This window comes from Ixodes scapularis, unplaced genomic scaffold, assembly GCF_016920785.2.
Source record: "Ixodes scapularis isolate PalLabHiFi unplaced genomic scaffold, ASM1692078v2 PGA_scaffold1__304_contigs__length_218370807, whole genome shotgun sequence".
In the NCBI taxonomy this organism is placed as follows: domain Eukaryota; kingdom Metazoa; phylum Arthropoda; class Arachnida; order Ixodida; family Ixodidae; genus Ixodes; species Ixodes scapularis.
Genome location: NW_024609846.1, coordinates 73,092,350 through 73,112,076, shown reverse-complemented (window position 1 = coordinate 73,112,076; position 19,727 = coordinate 73,092,350). Strand labels below are relative to the sequence as shown.

The 19,727-nt window shown below is 43.3% G+C and overlaps 1 long non-coding RNA gene across 1 annotated transcript; it reads left to right on the top strand.

The window, feature by feature from the left end:
* The first annotated feature begins 9,221 nt into the window (after nt 1-9,221).
* On the top strand, nt 9,222-10,131 carry LOC115314139. Its single transcript, XR_006077725.1, has 2 exons — nt 9,222-9,736; nt 10,012-10,131. It is a non-coding gene; the product is annotated as an uncharacterized LOC115314139 (long non-coding RNA).
* Nucleotides 10,132-19,727: the final 9,596 nt, after the last annotated feature.

Below are 19,727 nucleotides of genomic sequence, written 5' to 3'. Positions count from 1 at the left end.
ACACTATTTAATGGGTCCCATCAGCTCGTAGGGCCGGCTGCGTCAGAACTTGACGTGAAACGAATTATAGCCACTTTTTCAGTCGACCTTAGCGCAGAGAATCGAACCGAACTGGAGCCAGAAACATTGCAACGAAAACTTTATGTACTAGTAAACCGGAATTAAACGGTAAGCGGAACGGAAAAACCATCTTCACGGTTCTTGGTTTAATAAGGAAATTTTGCATGTGGAATGTTAGTTGCAAAAAAGCAGTGTAAGAATTATATATTATTTTATTTTTTCGTGTTTTGAGGTAACGTTTTTAGCCCTTTGAAACTTTCGAATGATAAAAGTTTGAACTGTCTTTAAAACATTGTACACACGCAGCACGCTCTAGCACGTACAAACCTTTCTCTTTTTGCAACCAGCATTTATTGGCCCCACTCATAATTAGAGATATTGTAATGTTCAGGGTCACATAATCTTAAAATACCTCTTAGAACAAAAAGAAAAAAAAGGTCATTATTTTATCAAACCATATCGTAGTTAAATTTCGCGCATACAGCTCATCTCCAACTCTGCGCATTGGCACAAGTAACCACAGCTACTTCTGCGACCCTCGTCAGTGTGCCACGAATTCTCTCTTTAACAAATTTTTTTGGTCAGCTAAGAAGTGAGTTAAATTACGCCTATTGTTTTTGTGGTACACAATTTATGAACAATTTTCAGCTCCGGCTATATAATATTTAACAGTCTGATTAAAATGTACGTTCTTTCCTACTTTTTTTCCTTTCTTTCACCATGCGACATACCAACCGGTTCGAATTGGTATGAACCGCCATATGTTTACTCCGGAAGTGAACCAGGCCTAATTCTTTTTTTTCTGAACTGTAATAAACACCGGAACAAGAACTATTCGGGTTGGACACCATTCCTAGAAGTATTTGTTTGTGTGCATTTTTTACTGATAAATCAGGATTAAGAACCATGTGTGAAACACGATTAACAAACTGGCGTATACCACCCTTTGCTGTATTTCATTCTACTTCTGATTTTTTTTTCTAATCCTTAAGCTGTTAGAACGCAAAAAAAGTAAAATAATCCCCCAACTGCTATTTTTATGAAGCAATGCCAGAATGGCGTAATTGATAGTCTGCGTACTACGCATCTTTATGTACAGTCATGTGCGATATGAAGGTGAACGCCGGGCCGTCGACCGCTCCGTGCTAGCAACACCATGACGCGGCTACCGTCATGGCGCTGATAGCACGGAGCGGTGGACGGTCCGGCGTTCAACTTCATATCGCGATTAGAAAGCGAGGCGCCACGGCAGCCGCGTCATCACGCTGATAGCACGAAGCGGTCGACGGTCCGGCGTTCACCTTCATATTGCCGTCGGGTGTACACAGTAATAGGCGCCTTTCGAAATACTGCCCTCAGCTGGCGGCTGTGGAATCCCTGCACAATGGCGGTCTAAAACCTCAACGTCACGGCACACTGGAGAATACACCTAACGAAAAAGGGGATGAGCGCAGTGACGTTGCACTTTCGACGCTGTTTGATTGGCTCGTCGGCTCGTAGTGTTGGCCGCGCTCCGCCGTTCGCTATCTTATGGAATGACTTGCACGTTCCTCGATGCAGCTGTTCTGCCATTGTGCAGTGGTTCCTACCTTTTATTGATGGGCCCGTGAATTTCGAAAGGGGTCTATACACAATTAGATAAACCCGTAATCAGGTTAAGCTGGTATTGCAGTAGAAAGTATAATTGTTGAAAGTATAGTCAATTGTTAAACAATACAGTTGGTGAATTCTAAATCTGAGAAAATTGTGCAGAAAAGCATCAACGCTGTGTTCAGCCCGGTAGCTCTTCCGGCCCCGATAACGCCGTACAGTGAAAATAAATAAATATGTAAGTACGCAGTATAAGAAGTACTGCAATGCCATTTTAATGAGGCGTTGATCCTGTTAACCTGGAGGTGTCGCATTCTTGGCTGAAACACCTATTGAATACAAAGTAATACAAAAGTGACGTGGCAAAACAGTACGCGGCCAGAGTAGCAATCAAGTGGATTAAAAGAGACTTCGTTTAAATGTAGTGACTCTACGAGTGAAACAAAACATAATTAAAAAACCTGGTCATGGAACAGAAGCAGAGATATAGATTTTCCAGTTAATTGGTACATTAATCCTTGCCCTCCATGAAGCTTCTGTATAAAGAATTTTGCTGAAATAAATCAACATGTTTAGTTGTAACCAGATTGTTGAATGACATGATGGCATTGCTGACAAAATGTTCATGCATAAATTATGATCCCCAGAACGAGTAATGCTGATTAAATAATATAAATAAAACATGTCATAATTTTAAAAGTGTTATAAAAAAAAGCATGGCGTGCTGCGTCATTTTTGCCAAATCCTGGAGCTGGGGATGCATTTGGTGTAGCACGCGGTCGACGTTTTCGCAGTCGGGCATTTCTTAACCGATTTTCTAGCAAAACTCGGCTATGATGTAAATGAATTCCGTGAGGTTCTCGTCGGGGTGTTGAGTGCGGTGTCTCAACTCGTCTTTTAGACGTCGCTTGGCGTCGATTGAGGCCAACTCGGCCAAAAACGCAGCCGTGAAATAATCCCAAATGCCGACGTCCCCGATAAAACGCCACCATAATTTGGCGCTCCCTTCCAGTGTATGCGGGAACGACCTGACTGAGACGGTGTTCAGTGGTGACTCCCGCAATCAAGCAAAAGTTTTCTAGCCTCTCGATAAAGTCTTCGGGCGACTGTCGATCACTGAAACCTGTAAACATCGGCAACTGCGCCGCAATTCTTAGCAGAGGGCCGCCAGGTGGGTGGACTTCAGCCGCAATCACCCCGGGTCCGTTGGCTGGGGACATTGCAGCATACAGTAGCAGTTGGTGCACTTGAGCACAAACTTGCTCTCGCTGCTACGCGGATCCGTCGGTTTGTCTCAAAAGGCGGGCTATCAATTCATCGGGCACCTCCAGGTTGTCCATCTTCAATCCAGGACGGGCACCCACTTGTTAGGATGAACCTTTACTATCCGTTTCCAATCCAAGCACCTAACTGCACGTTCCCCTGGTCCTTCGTCGTCTTCCTTCCCATCCCGTCCGTGTCCCCTCGCGGCCATCTTGGTTTCTACGGGGCACGTGCGCCTGGCATGGTCCTTAGTACAGTAGACTGTTAGCGCGAACAAGTGATCGCCTGTTTCTCCAGTTTTTCTTTTTTGAAACGAAGGGATGTCATCCAAGTTAATATTGCTACAGAAATAGCTCATTTAGTCCTATAATGTGGGCGATAAAATTTCGTGCTCGCTAATACTATTTAGAAGTGAAATGCGAAAATGCGCCGATGTCGTGTTTGCATTAACAGTGTCGCGATGTGTATATAATCTATATAGTGTAACACTACATAGATTGATGTGATGTATGTCTCAGCAAATTAAGATTGTTAAGAGAGATGAATAAAAAATATGCTAGAATTTAACACCAAATCTGTTCTGTTTTTTCTTCTGGGTTGGAAAAACGTGAACAAGTTCATGAGAATTTCGCAGTTCCCAGCGACGATTATACGGCATAATTATCCTAGGATATATCGGTAATTTATATTTTTACAGGTTGTATTATACTCGTTTCCGCGTAATGATATTAGCTAAATTATATGATTGTAATATGAATGCGGAGTGAAATAAACATTTAGCGCACTTCCGCAACCCATAAAGTGAAACACTGCGACAGCTGAGGTGTGACCTCGAAGGCGTTAAAGTATCATTTCTGCGCAGGTGGACTGAATCAACGGTAAAGGTCTGAGCGCGCACTATGTGAAGCGCAAGTTCATCTGCTCTTTGCACAGGGAATTCAGTGATGTCAAAACGCCGAGGTCTTATTGGCTGATTAAAAATAAAATAGTCGGTAGACCTGAAGGCATCTGGCATTGAGATCTACCCACTATCCTTTCAACCAAAGCCAATCAGAGCTCAGCATCGTTCTGATGTCACCGTCACGCCTGCACAAGAAGCAGACGACTTGTCCCCCACATACACTCGACATAGGCGTTTCGCATTGAACCGGGTAACACTCTGTTATCAGCAGTCTCATGTTTATGTTTGTGCGTGTCGGTATGGGGGGCGGGGGGGGGGGGGGTGTCACGAGGCGTCACAGTGTAACGTGACGTCATGACATGACGTGGCTCAAGGTATCACCTGACATTAAGTCACGTGACGTCATTGTGCAACGTGATTTTACATGACATGTCACGTCATGGTGTCATGCCAGTTAACAGACGTCTTGCCCGGCGTTACGTCAGCGGCGTGGCGTGAATTTGAGATATTTTGGCGGACTGCCGAAAGTGGCTAATGTCGATGCGGAGCGCGGTCGACGGCAAGAAATCCGCGAAGTGCCCCATTAACTGCTATTGCAGTAAAAAAGACAAAAAAAAAACAGTATAACGTGTTTTGTTGTTAAGAGAAAAGACTTTGGTAGCATCATCGGCCCCAATCGAAATGCGTGTAGAACACTGAGATAATTAATTCAATTTGTTCAGCGGCCTCTCTGCAATCTTTGAAAATGGCATTAGCGCGCGACGCAGCCTGATCATGCACGGTTCGCAAGGCTGGGAAAGGATCTAATCGATATTTCATGCGCGTAGGAGTTGATATAAATTGACCTTATTATATAATGACGGAATTATAGAATGGTCCTTGAGGCAATTTCGCTGCAAACGGAGACATAAAGTGTTAACCTATCAGTCAGTACATCTTCAGTTCTTTGTTTGCGTCATGATTTTAGAAGATTAGCCCAGTCGTTTAAGGAGTATCGATGATCTATGCATCATTTAATGCAAACCGGAAATGTGTTTGTTTGTTTTGAGAGGGTCTAATCGCATTTTACGTTTCTATTAAAGGGCTTCCCAATCTTTAGCGATGATGTCTGTGTTTTTAGACATGAGGAAGATACATAGAAAGGGGGGACGGACAACGAAGACTTCCAACTAGCAACAACATTTATTGACCAGAAGTTTGCATATATAGGTGAAGGAGGGGAGGGTGAAAGACGCTACACTGGAAAGTGGGACAGCGATGGGAGAGGGTGTAGAGCCAGGGAAATGAGGGACGATCCCGTGGGGTAGACATCTAATCGCTTGGAACCGCGGAAACGAGGACAGGACAGAGCTGACGTCCCTCGTTTCCGCGGTTCCAAGCGATTAGATGTCTACCCCACGGGATCGTCCCTCATTTCCCTGGCTCTACACCCTCTCCCATCGCTGTCCCACTTTCCAGTGTAGCGTCTTTCACCCTCCCCTCCTTCACCTATATATGCAAACTTCGGGTCAATAAATGTTGTTGCTAGTTGGAAGTCTTCGTTGTCCGTCCCCCCTTTCTATGTATCTTCCTCATGTCTAATTACCGTTACCAACACGCTCGTTTTGTTCTTAATGTCTATGTTGTAGAAAGTTTTGCTTAAACAAGAACGTCCCAGTGAGCGTGTCTAGTGAGAAAACAAACGAAAAATCAGCAGTATGCTCCATTAAATATGCATCGGGGCGAATTTTGGTTATCTTGAAACGCTCGGAGCCAAGAGAATAGCTACTGAAAAAGATGCATTCATTAAATGCGGCAGTGGTTCAATGTTTAACGATCTGTCTAAACGTTTTTTTTTTTTGCAATTTTCTGCTCACCTTCGTCTCGGGTGGTTTTAATTATGACAGAATCCTTCAACACGAGTAGGGTCGCGAAAGGTGTCCGTTATGCAATGCGGGATTTTTGAACGTCGACAAAATGACATGATCAGTGCAAAGGTTGCACTTATTAGGTCTCGTCGCTTTCACATATCATCTTGGTATGTACAGCTATAGTTTCATGTTCCTTTCACATAAAACAAACTGAGAAGTGATCATGTTGAGATAAATGCACATGGCAGACAACGGTCATTCAGATGAAAGACAAAAGCCTGCTTTACACTGCCGTTGTATGAGAAAAAATGTCTATGAAAAAAGGGGCCCCTTGAAAATGTAATTGTGATAGTCATATTTTGTCAATAATTGTTTAATGGAGTGCGTAAAGCAAATTTGTGAAATATTTGAGGATTATTGAGGCGTACGTGAAATTGAGAATAAAAAAGAAAAAAAATATGTGACATGTTTTACATCTTTAGCTACTGAGATAGTTAACGTTTTGTTCCCATTCGTTTTTCGGTTCATTCTTGCGCCCAAAGAACGCTCTCCAGCCATATTTTGTGCTCTAAATTACATTATTTCCCCGAAAAATACCATGCGGCTTTAAAACCAGAAAAGGCTTAGAGTAAAAGAAAGATCTTAAATGAATATACCAAAAGGACGTCTCTTTCGGAATCTTTGCTAAGCCTCTGCGGAACGCGGCCAGCTATTCCCAGACTTGCGGGAGTACTTTCTTTATCTTTTTCCGAGAAGAACACAATATGATTTGCAGTTCAATTTCTTAAGTTTTCTTACACAGGATGGTATTTTAAAAATATAACTTTGCTTAGAGACAGTGTTTCTAACCCAAAATGAGACCATGCAAAGCCGCAGCAACCCTTCGTGGCGGACCTAAAATGTGTTGGACTGTGGTACTAGGTTAACTTAACAAGGTCGAGTTAGGAGTCTATGTTGCTCTAAGCTACTCAATTATTTATTAAATTATTTCATTCTAACACTCGTCTATTTTTTTTTCATTTCATGTGCCGATGAACAGATATGTTGACTTACGCTTCAAAGTTTAACATTGCATATACAAAGTAATTATTTACGAATCATGTGTACATACATATATATCCGTGCAGAAAGTATAATGTGGCATATCAATGTCCTTTTGGGGTTTCGTAGAACACCACTTTTGTTTCACAGACATGGAAACTCTAGAACATAATGGTCTGTCACGGGATGTGTGGATTATGGCACTCATAATTGTATTTTAATAAAAAAATGTTTTTTTTTTTTCGAAAAACTATTTTCATATTCTTATACCTGCACGGTCAGACAAATGTTAACCAGAGCATTGGCTTTATATGAGATTAAATTTTACGGTTATTTCATCTCGAACGTTTAATAAATTTTATATAATTGATCCTATGTAAAAGGCTGTAAATATGTTAATATAGTACGTACGACTGCTAATTTATTTCTTAACAAGTATAATTTTTATTCCTCGGCCCGATATAATTTTGCAATGGACCATGCAGTCATTCTTAAGAACATATTCAATTTGTACACATCATAATAAGGAATTCCCATATTTTTGAGGATTGAAAATCGTATGGAAACCATAGTGCTTATCAGAATCAAAGTATAATTGTTTCCCTAAAGCTTGTTTTACTTTTCATAAAAAATAAACAAAAAATGTCCTGTAATCTTGCCGATGCGTTACTTGCAATAAAACTGCAAATATTAAAAAAAAAACTCAATATCAAACGCCACAAACGCTTTTGCTAATAAACAAAAAAGAAATGAAAGCTATCATAAAAAGCGTGGTATTTCTGTAGCATTCCTTTCTGCAAGACGTACATCGCAGAATTTCTTTTCATTGTCAAAATAAACAATAAAATAATACAATATTCTAGCACTCGGTAAATTTCAGAGACAACTTCTGATAGTGTATCCTTGTTTTCACAGAACTTAAGTGATCCCGTATTCATTAATATCGCAAGGCTATACTTTAAACAGTCCTACAGGGCAAAGTGACATGAAACGCATAATAACAAAGCACTGATACAACGATAGCCTATCTGGAGTGTCGCGAATATGGAGTATGGTCTCAGGTGCGAAACCCGGAGCCGGGGCTATGACTCGCGGCCACGTCTAGCCTACGCGGCGACTAGATGGCTAAAATGAAAACTATCACTGATTTTGAGCAGGATTACCAGTTTTAATCAAAATAGTTCCTTAGATTTAGACTAATCTCAATTCCTTGTCGAAGAAAATGTTACATCTACCCTAGAAACATGAACATTTTAATTTGATCTCTTGACCCAAGCAATCTCTGACAGCTCCACCAAGCTCATACTATATAATCTTATTACAATCAATACGTAAGCCTCTTTATTTTCTTGCATGATGTTTTTTTTTTCAATTTAAGACAGTTTCTGCAACTTTCTAAGAACGGTGTATCAAAGGAAGCATCTGGGATCATACGTGCCCTGGCCGTTCAAGGTTAACGTGAATTCTCATTGATCCTCCATACGCGTAGGTTGGGCGCAACCGCTTTCATCACTCCGTGAAAAATTCTGCACTCTCTCATTGGACAGAAGGTCCATTTATATGAAGCAATTTTTCTATAAAAAGGAGCAGAATCCGATTCCATCCAGCAGTCTGTTCCTCAGCTCTCAATCAGGACCATGGCCGGTGTAAGTTTTCTTTTCTAGTTTTTGCTCCAAGCACCTTGCACATACTTTCGTTGATTAAATGCGACAGCAAAGCATATTTTACAAGTTGTAAATAGTTTGCTGTACCTGAAGTTCATAGCTTTTGAGTGGTTTACCGACTTCTACATGTTATATAAAATCCAGTTAAGTAAACAGTGTTAGTAAAAATAAAAATTTAATAACAACTCTAGTTTTCTAATCATATCAGAAACATATATTCTACATAAATAAGGCATCATCAAGCAGAGCCGATGGACATACCTATTTAGTTCGGCGTGTAACTTGTGGGTTACCGAAAAATGAAACCTCAAAAGCGTGCAGATGAGATAACCTTTTTTCTTTTTTCATGCAGTTCCGTGCTTGCCTTCTTCTGGCCTTGGCCTCCAGCGCTTTCGCTGGCTTCACCCACGGAGGCATTGGCTACGGCGGCCTAGGCTACGCCGGACTTGGCTACGGCGGCCTCGGCTACTCCGGCCTTGGTTACGGCGGCCTCGGCTACTCCGGCCTCGGCTACGGGTCTGGCCTCGGCTATGGTCACGCTGTTGGTATTGGCCATGGCTTCGGCTACTCTGGACTTACCGGCTACTCCGTTGCTGCCCCAGTCGCTAGCTACGCTGTTGCTGCTCCAGCTGTGAGCCGCACCGTGTCCACTTCCTACCACGCTGCCCCAGCCGTCGCCTCCTACGCGGTGGCACCAGCCGTGGCCAAGGTTGCCACCACTTATGCCGCGCCAGCTGTGGCTAGCTACCAGACCTACCACGCTGCCCCAGCTGTGACCAAGGTCGCCACCTACCAGGCTGCTCCAGCTGTTGCTTCCTACGCTGTCGCCCCAGTTGCCACCTACGCTGCTGCCCCAGCCGTCACCAAGGTTGCCACCACCTACCAGGCTGCTCCCGCTGTTGCCTCTTACGCTGTTGCCCCAGTTGCCACTTACGCTGCTGCCCCAGCTGTTGCCAAGGTTGCCACCACCTACCACGCTGCTCCAGCTGTCGCTTCCTACGCTGTCGCCCCAGCTGTAACCAGGGTTGCCACCGCCTACCACGCTGCTCCAGCTGTTGCCACCTACGCTGCTCCAGCCGTGGCCACCTACGCTGCTCCAGCTGTGGCCACCTACGCTGCCCCAGCTGTCGCAAAGGTTGCGACCACCTACCACGCTGCTCCAGCCGTTGCCAGCTACCAGACCTACCACGCTGCCCCAGCTGTCACCACCGTCGCCCACGCTCCAGCTTACGGCTACGGAATCGGCACCCTCGGCTACGGCGTCGGTCACTACGGCTTTGGTCATGGTCTTGGCAGCTACGGCCTGAACTACGGTTACGGCCTCGGTGGCTTCAACGACTACACTGCTCTCCTCCGCAAGAGGAAGTGTAAGTAATGCTATAATTTGTTATAATATTTATTTACTGGCTTCAATATTTGGTTGTAATGCACCTTATATAAATTAAGGCCTAGATAATATTGGGGTTAACTCATATATGTTGTCAGCAGAATAAACATGTTACTGTCGAGGTGGGGAACCGTTCGATGACTTGTATTCTCAGGCAACGTCCTAGTATTTCGGGCGAGAAACCAGAGCACAATTTTTTTCGTCATCTGTGTATTAATCTAAGCCGTTAAATAATGTTTTTTTTTTCTCTTGCAGAAACCACATCGGAACGTCCAGTAACCTACTTAGCCAAGCTTGAGAGAATAGTTGCGTGGCCCTTGCTGTATACGGAAACTCTGTACTATGTCTTCTCAATAAATTATTTTGGAAGTTGTATGTGAGACTAGATAAATATTATTCTCACCTTAGGGTTGGTTCTAGCCAACCGCTCAGAACCAAAGACAGACGGGGAGAAATTACATATAATGAACTCCACAACATAATTTTGATTTTAACTTTTTTAATAGGAATTTATTTTGTTTGTTCATATTGTAGAGGACAAGGATACTTGCGCTAAGTTCAACTTGAGTGCTTGTACAAGGCACGTTCTTTTTTTGACGATCGTGTAGCCAGCACGTTTACCTAGAAAAAGCTCCCTCGTAAGGTAGTTTCACTCGAAGCACTCCTTCCAAAATGCTTCACAGGTAACAAAACTTTCTTTGTATAGTATCATGCTCTAAATTTTCGGAGCTGTTAAGCTTTTGGTATTTAACCTTAGGATCGTACGTGGTGTGTTCAGGGTTTACAGACTGTTCTTTAGCCGTGAAAGCATCATTAATGCGGTTTGTGCAGTAGAGTTCCCGAGGTACATCAAATCCTTACCTAAGAATTGTTTAGTTACTATTTAATTAGTGAATATAAAAATATTGTTTCAATAAAAAAATGCTTAAGCTTCATTGAAAACTCCTAAATAAGTAAAGTTTAGAGATACTTGGAGCTTCTGGGAGGCGCGGTGGGGCGCTAAAATGAGAGTGCTTCCAACGAGGGCAAGACTGGCGGTGGAAATGCACGTCCGGATGTTTTTATTTTTGTTTCTGATCATCCGAACTTACGCACTGCCACCTTTCCACCCGTTGCTCTAGTGGTAACTTTTGTTCCCCGCAGCGCTTCCTCAATGCCTGAAAATCTTTCAAATCAGTTTATTTACTGACCTTTAATGACGCTCAGAAAGATAATAATTATAATCAAACGTTAATTTTCAATATCTAAAAGGATGATTTAAAAATTGTGGGCGAATGTTATCGATTTTTTTATTGATAATACATCTCCGATTGGACATTTTGTAGAGGTGGGCAACAATAATCAGTGACAATACACTGAGAGAAAAATCAACTTAAAATTAATAGGGCCAGCACTACACATATAACGAGATTCAAAACCTTCAACACGTACAGGTCTATATGGAGAAGGAAATTTACCTTCTGAATACATATCAGATTTGCACAGTAGAGTCCACCGTGTACAAAGCAGAAAAATGTCGATAAGCTCGTGTACAAATAAGGCATATTCGGCGTGTATAACAACACCATTAGGCAAAGAGCTTTAGTCATGCCATGTTGGACTTTTCGACGACGCAGACAGAAATTGGGAAGCTTTTTCGAATTCGTTGATAAGAAACTTGAAAAAGCCAAAAACAACTTGTACTAGTCTGTTAAACTGGGGGCGCCATGATGACTCAGGACTGCCAACAAAGATTCCCATTGAGTTTTCACAATGGTTGATTATTTTTGTGATCTGAAAAAGGATATAATCCGCACTGGACGCCCTTTTCGCATATTACCTCGTCCTCAAACCTTTGTTCTTTCAGCTTGTAGTTCAAACAATCCCTCAGGAGACATATTTTCCTAACAGGATAACATCCAGCAGCTCCCATTTCATTTCATAGATTCATTTTTGCATTATATGCACGGTTCGGAACTGGGAGATACATAATGTTGGGGTGAGTTAAAGTACCATGAAAAAACATAAACGCAATAATGTAGGATAATACAACGTAGGAGTTACTTAAAGTAAAATACAACTAAAAGAACAATTCACAAAAGATGTATTTCGAATGCATTAAGGAACGCTGTTGATGTTGTTAATTGGGACTATAGATGATGGTAGCTGGTTCCATTCGAAAATGGGCGGGGAAGGAAGGGTTAATGAAAAGCATTGGTGTACCGAAAAATCGAATGATAGCTCATGAATTATTTAATCGGGAATATATTAGTTCCTTAAGAGGTGGAGGGGGGGGGGGGGGATAGAAAAGAGCCATTAAAGTCTGAGCAGTAGAAATACATTTTTTGAAAGACGCAGAGTTGGGAGATTTCCCTTCGGTAGTGCCACGGCGTTAGTCCGACTATTTTTTAGGCAAAAACACTAGTAAAATGATCGAATAATGATCAGATTGAACGATTAGCTCGGTTATGCGCTAGTCCATTGTGTTGAGAATGTATGATTGATGAGGGTTCTAAATTGCGGCGGGGTACTCTAGCTTAGGTCTAATATAAGTTTCACATTACATTTTCGGAACACATGGAGGGACATCTCGTAGGGTTGGTTTGGTGAATCCGAGAGTCTTAGATGCATCTGCCGAAATAGTTTCAATATATGTCTTTGAAGAAAGCTAAGAGGTCAATCTGATGCTAATGTATTTTTACATGACAGACGGTAGATTTCGGAACAACCACTAATTTTAGTTCACCCAAGCACTACCATAGTTGATTTAGAGCACAGATCTCGGGTCACTAAGAACTGTTCCTGTGAAGCATTAGCTTAAAAAAATAAACGTTTCATACCAACTATTGCGGACCTAATCTGATATAAGACCGGCTCGAACATATCCAAATATACAACATCTCAATAAAACTGTAGGGGACGAGGAAGTAGAGAGGCATAGGGCGAGGCGCGAGGGACGAGAAGAAAATTAGAAAAAGAGGAGGTGGAATGGGACAGCACGGGCGGGGCAGTCGAATCCGGCAGAGCTCAAGAACAGACGCTCTTTTCCTCGCGGAGTCGCGGACCCAGACCTTCATGGCATACCAGGGCCTGCACCATCGAGGCAGACCGGCAGAGCAGCGACGGTTGCCACAACCGGGGAGGCCAAGCCAGCGGCAGAGCAGAGAACTGTATTTATAAAACCCCTTCTCATGGCAGCGGGTGTCGTCTGGTTTCTCAGTGAGTGAGCGGAGCACGGTCCGATCGGGCAGAGGCAATAGGACACCCACAAAACTTAAGGCAGTCGTGTCGCGACAGCGTTAGGTCAGTCTTCCTTTCATGTATGGCAACGCTGTTTACTCTCCAGATAAAACAGTTAGTCAGTGCAGTAACATAACTAGTCTGAGGTCTTTAACATCCATCACGCTGTAGTGGTGCAGTACCTCACACTGGTGCGATGGTCATGCAGATCAAAACGTGCAGGGTTGTGGAATGAACCCAGGATCTCTAGGTTCTGCTGGGTGAGCTTTCGCTCCACGCGCTCTGGGCTGCGGTGCTCTAACACACTCGGCCACCGATCTCCCCTGCAGCTCACTGCAGACGCACTAGTCTACTTTACCAGGCTGACACCCTCCAGAACCCTGCGAAAATTCAGCAATGCACTGATTTGATGATCACTTGCTAGTATCTGCGTCATTAGAAACGACTGATAGTGCCCAGTGCAATACTATTACACTGCAAAAATAGCTTATTATACCAAACACTTTAGTGAGAAACTCGAGACCGAGGTAATGACAGACGACGACAAAGAAGAGAAGGAGCAGCGAAGGTCTTTTGTTGGTTTGACCCCATTGTTAGGGGTCCGGTGTCGTGTCTTTGGTGGTGAGAGTTGTTATTATAATGCAATTAAATGCAAAGGTGCAAGCGAACTGGACAAGAATGATGAAAATAATCCCCGGAGAAGGGGAAAAAGAGGGACAAAGGACAAACATAAATCTCCAAACACAGCTAGGTGACTGGTGAGCGACCCAAAAAATCCGCCTGGTGCGGGTATCGAACCCGGGACCTCTCCATTACAGGTGGAGCGCTCTACCAACTGAGCTAACCAGGGGTTAGACCTCACTAGAGCAAACGGGTTTTGTCAGTTGCCACCAGTCTAACACCAACAAGGGTGAAGCTTGCAAGGTAAGGTTGTAATTATAATGCAATTAAATGCAAAGGTGCAAGCGAGCTGGACAAGAATGATGAAGATAATCCCTGGAGAAGGGGAACAAGAGGGACAAAGGACCAACATAAATCTTGTTTGTGGAAAGAGGTGATGTGAAGAAGGGTTTCCTTTCCTTCCTTCTTTTTTCAACCCTATGTAAAGGATTCTGTCCTCAATAAAGGTTTAGCGGTGTTTAAAACGTTCTCCTTCTCTTCCTTGTCGTCGTCTGTCATTACCTCAGTCTCGGATTTTTCACTAAAATGTTTAATATACACGAGCTCACTTGCGCCTTTATGTTCTGCTCATTAATACTTCAAGATGCAAGCTTTCTTTCTCCTTCCTTCCTTCATTCACTCATCTTCCCAAGGATCTACGCCCACTCGCTGTGGGTTCTCTGCAAGATCGGCTACCGGATGTCTCAGATGGAAGCGGAACTTTCCTACATCGGCATCTGTCTGAGGTGAAATTTTGTGGACCCTGAGCGCTTTCGCCACCCGAAGACCCTGGAAGTTGGATGGCATCGGAAGAGGAAGATCCTCAACGACTACCGAAACTGTACAGAGATCATCTACGAACTGTGAGTCAACTCGCGGATCAGTTGTGGACCGCTTTCATTGGAGAACATTTTCAAGCTTCGACTTTATATACTCAGTGGCACGCTGTAAATTTGAAAGACTGTAATACAACTTTCCGGTCCCTGAGGCAGAAGATAAGGACAAGCAAGTCACTGAAACCTGGGTTCATGTCAACGGTTGCCACGATGAAAGCTGCCCTTGTAAATCTCTTTGGCATAGAGATCACCAAGTCAACTGAGAATTGTCTAGCCAACGGTCCGAAGTTTTGCGTGAATGTGAAGCACTCTCGTTTGGATATTTGTCCTGCAATTAATGTCATGTCTAACGCGGTGTTACCACCAGCTGATAAAAGTGCTCTTGAGTCAACGGCTTTTAAGAGAATTTCGTCCTTAGCAGATGCTTCGTACAGGACAGATGTTAGAAACTTTAGGATGGTAACCCGGGTTAAGAAAGAGTCGGAAGGGAAAGAGGTGAATCTTCTTGAAACAGACAAATCGGGGCTGTTTGCTGTTCTGCCTTCAAATAAGTTTAAGGAGAAATGTAACCTCGCTGTCTCCGGGTTATTTCGTTCTTTTGATGGCGATCTTGGCCGACACAAGAAAGAACTAGTATGGACTTTTAAGGACACTGACTTTACGTCCTTGGCTGCCAAACTGAAAGGTAACTCTAAAGATACATTTGCCACTAACTTCTTTTTGAAAGACCAAAAGGTTGACCTTCTTCTGAAAGTACAGTTATCAACGAAGATGGCACGTGGCAAAAAACTGCCTCCACGTTCCATCAGAATGGTCTTTCGTGCTTAGATTTCAAAGCCCGTAAGCATTAGGTTCTTCCATAAATTTGATATCAGATATTCAACCGTTTCATGGTAAAGTTGCACGATTTTTTCCCTGGATATCAGGGATTTGTATTATTCACTCCAACCAGCCATTTTTATTTCTAGGGTCCGCTCGTTTCTAAAGGAGAATTTAGTTCGGTTTCAGTCCCAGTCTGGTATAGAGATGAATGATTTTCTAAGGATAGTTGAACTATAACCAAAGTCGACAGTGGTAAACTATGATGAGCGGAAATACATTCAACGTCAAGGCGTTTGTATTGGTTCGGGTGTCGCCCCGGCCCTTTCAGAAATATACCTCCGGAGCTTAGACCTAGAATTACATGAGATGACCAAACATTATCACCCGAACTCAGTACTTATTAGAAGATGCGTGGGGGACATTTTGTATGCCTCCGTGACTCAGCCCTTGCTGGTTCCATTGAGAATACAGTGTACAGGGAGACACCGGAGTTGCAGTTTTCTATAGAAAAGCCAGCCAATAACGTACTTCAGTATATAGACCTCCAGTTCAGATTGGTCCCCGGTGTATGTTGGTCGTATGGCAAAGAAAAGGCTAAACCAGTACTTCCCTTTGATAGTTGCCATTCAAAGCATCAAGGCAGGATTGGTTCGAAACATGATTAACAACGCGGTTGAAAAGTCTTGTTGGCACTCCATTATGACGTCGATTCAAGTTGTGCTTTCCCGACTAAATGTTGCAAAGTATCCTCAAGAACTCATTTCCAAGCAGCTTTCGTACATTGTTGCGAAAGGCCAACAAATTAGGAAAATGCCCGAGCACAAAAAAATTGTAGTCGTACCGTTTTTTCATAAAATTTCACACAATTTAAAATCAGTCGGTGATAAGTTTCGTTTACGCATGGCGTTTAGCATAGATAGCAGTTTGAAACGGCTAACTCCGTTCGCTTCCGCCCAGACTGGTTGTTAAAAAAAAAACACAGGGAAGATTGTGTTACATGTATTTCAGGTATAGTCTACAAGATCCCTTTTGATTGTGGTTTATGTCAAACGAAGTGTTGTATTTATTATAGACTAGGTGAACATAAACGTTGTGTAAAAAACAAGGATCCGTATTCCGAGGTGTCCAAGCATATTCAGGAGTGTAGGAATTGCTTGCCTTTATGGAAATCTACAACCACAATTGTAACAGAAAAAAAGACGACCACAAGCGCCTGTTGAAAGAGTCAATCGCAATAACGAAGCGTGGGAGTGCAGTGAACAAGCCTCCTTTGTTTTTAGATACGGAATGGAAGCGATTTCTAAATCTCTAATAATATTGAACACTTTTTTTTTGGTGTCGTTTTATAGCTGACTTTCTCAGTGAAAGGTCCAGTGCAATATTTTAGTTTCCCAGCGTGTTTTTTTTTATGTGTCATCTTTGGTGCTGTCAGTTCTTTTCTTGGTTTGACCCCATTGTTAGAGGTCCGGTGTCGTATCTTTGGTAGATAAGTTGTTGTCGTACCTTTTGTGGAAATAGGTGATGTGAATAAGAGTTTCTTTTCTTTCCTTCTTTTTTCAACCCTATATAAAGCGTTCTTTCCTCAATAAAGGTTTAGCTGTGTTTAAGACGTTCTTCTTCCCTTCCTTGTCGTCGTCTGTCATTACGCCAGTCTCCAATTCTCACTAAAATGTTTAGTATACACCAGCTCACTTGCGCCCTTACGTTCTGCTCATTATTAGACCACTTGTTAAAATACATCCACAATCACTGCAATCATCGTTATGCATTAGAAGCAGACTCTCGACATTCAGGAACCAGCGACTTGTTAGAGGACACAACAAATGCAGAACTTTGATACTCTTACAACGCTTTTATTTACTCTGGCGTTCTTAGCTTTAAATTATATATAGTCCAGTTTTTCAAAAAAAGAAGAAAAAAACATTGTGCTCTCTATTGAGTACACTCTAATAATCGTCTGGAGATCACAACACCCTCCAGCAGACCTCATCATAACGCAGGGAGAGTCACACCAAGCAAGGGACCGCATAAAGAACACGATGAATGCGCGATGATGAAGCAGGCAAGCGATGTCACTGGAGCACAATCAAGGGCGCGACAAGCATGTGGACGTCGCGGAGAAAGGGTAAACAAATACGCGAAGCGCGCGAAAAATAGACGAACTTGCAAGCCGTATTGCTTATTGTGATTGGGGCATCAGTACTTCTGTGCGCCGGGAAACCGAGAGAAAGGAGGAGACGAGAGCGCGCGAGGACAACGAAACACATATCTCTGCTTAGAATGATTAGTGTGCAGACCCAGACTTAGCTGCCTTTCTCTCCACTGCAATTGTCGAACGCGTTCGAACGCAAAATACCGGCTACCGGCTTTCGCATTGAAACCTGTTTGGTACGTGCAATGGTATACTCACCAATGGTCTACTCACCAATCATTCTAACCATAACTTGGCGTTCTGACGTCCACGCACGCTGTCGTCCCCTTCTCTTTGTCAGTTTCGCGGTGTATTAGCGAAATATTGGAAGCTTTCAAAGCTTGTGAACTTGGACTGGAATCACTTGTAAAGTGCTGCGTAACATCTCGTGCTTTGATGTCTACAGGACAGCACTTTCTTTGTGCTATTGAGGAAACAACGCAGTAGTTAGTGCCATGTAGAGCAAAACTATCAGGGTAAGGAAGGTCCGCACTGAGGTAGATGATTTGCAAATAGTAGATTATATATGAAATGCTGGCGCGCTGTATTTTTTCATTTCTCTTTTACAACTGGTGGTACCAAAGATTACGTATGTGGCTGCAAAAGGCAGCCCCCAGCACCCGCGCTTTGGTGTCACCCATTGATAGGCTAATCAATGATCTGAAATAAAAACTTCAGGATCACAACGGATTTAATTTCGTTTCAACAATAAATGCAGTTAAAACTGACGTTCCCTTGCCGGAGGTCGTGCTCTCCTAACAAGATAGGGTGCGGTTCTCTCCTTTCCACCCGTCTCCACTTGGCCGAGGCACATATCCTGCGAAACAAAATCTGTTGCTTCAGCCTGAAACGTCGCTTCATCTGGCAGGTGGTAGGCCTTCTACACTTTTCATTGATTACAGGGGTGACACGATAGTTTTGAGGAGGGTTCCTCACGGGGTACAGTGGGCAACCGGGACATCATAACCTCCACGAGTTCCTTTCTGGAAGGCCTCCTGAAGGCGGTGTTCATGGGCACCGGAAGGATGAGCATGTTGGTCATTGCTACATCATCCAGGGATGTGCAATGCTTGTTGCTGGCCATCACCTCTTAGATTAGCTTTCTAATGTACTCTGAGTTTAAGCACCTGCATGATAACACCCAAAAATTCACCGAGTAAGGCGTTCAGCCTTCAGGCTGAATTTGGAACAACACTTACCATAAGTTGGATCTGATTTCTTTTCACGCGCTGTGGCACGTCCCTTATGCGCCCTCGATGTGTTCACCGTAAAGCGGGGATTGTCCTGTTGACTGTTTGGCAGTGGTCAGTGTTTCCTTGTAGTGCCGGATTGCAAGTCCGGTCCAGCAGGATTGTGATATTTCATTAAAAATTAAGTGCGTTTCTAATAAAATATTATAGCATTTTCAGGGCTATAAGTAGCACCCCCTTATAAATAAATGTTTTTACAAACATGTTTGTCAATCGCACTTTGGTAGATATCATCCTTACATATATTTGTATTTTCGGTGCGGCGAAATTGCATTGATAAGCCCCTTCTAACTCATCGGCACTGAATATATAAATAATCTTGTTTTAATGATTCACAGGAAATGTATTATTCCTGCGAATAGGCTTGATTTGAGTACATCAAAGTGCTATAACGTGCCCTAAGACTGCTCCTCACTTTGTCCACTGCAGGGAAATGTGTTTCTGATACCCGTTGTACATCTGATCCCTCAGGGCCTCGACATTCATGTGGCGCAGCATCCGCAGTGTGCTTGTGACTGCCTCCAGAGTATAGCAGGTCGCTGGTCAGCAGGAAGCTTTCCGCGTTTCTTCCATTGATGAGCGGCTGGCTGCTCAACGTTTTCACCATCTCAAGAGGGCAGATGCTGACCGCAGTGATGAGCGCACCGTGACTCGTGATGTCATTTTGGCAGGGCCTTAAGCCCTCGTGGGTGATTTTTAAGAGTCCTCTAAGCAGCTCGCGAAGACCAGGAAGTTTTTTGGCTGGTGCTGGTGAACTTTACAAAGTTTGCTCCTCACTGAAATAGAGTTATGTAAACTGTTATTCACGAGTTCTAGTTGTAGTACGCGTAGCTTACCTCTTGAACCCGTCGGCAGAGCGGGATGGAGAGTATGTCGCATCAGAGCATGGCTTGCTGCTGTGAGCCGGAATTATGCAGTTGTGTGGCACCTTGCTACTGCAGTGGGGCAGGCAGAGTCAAAAGGAACCAACGGCACTGGCTCCTCCGTGACCAG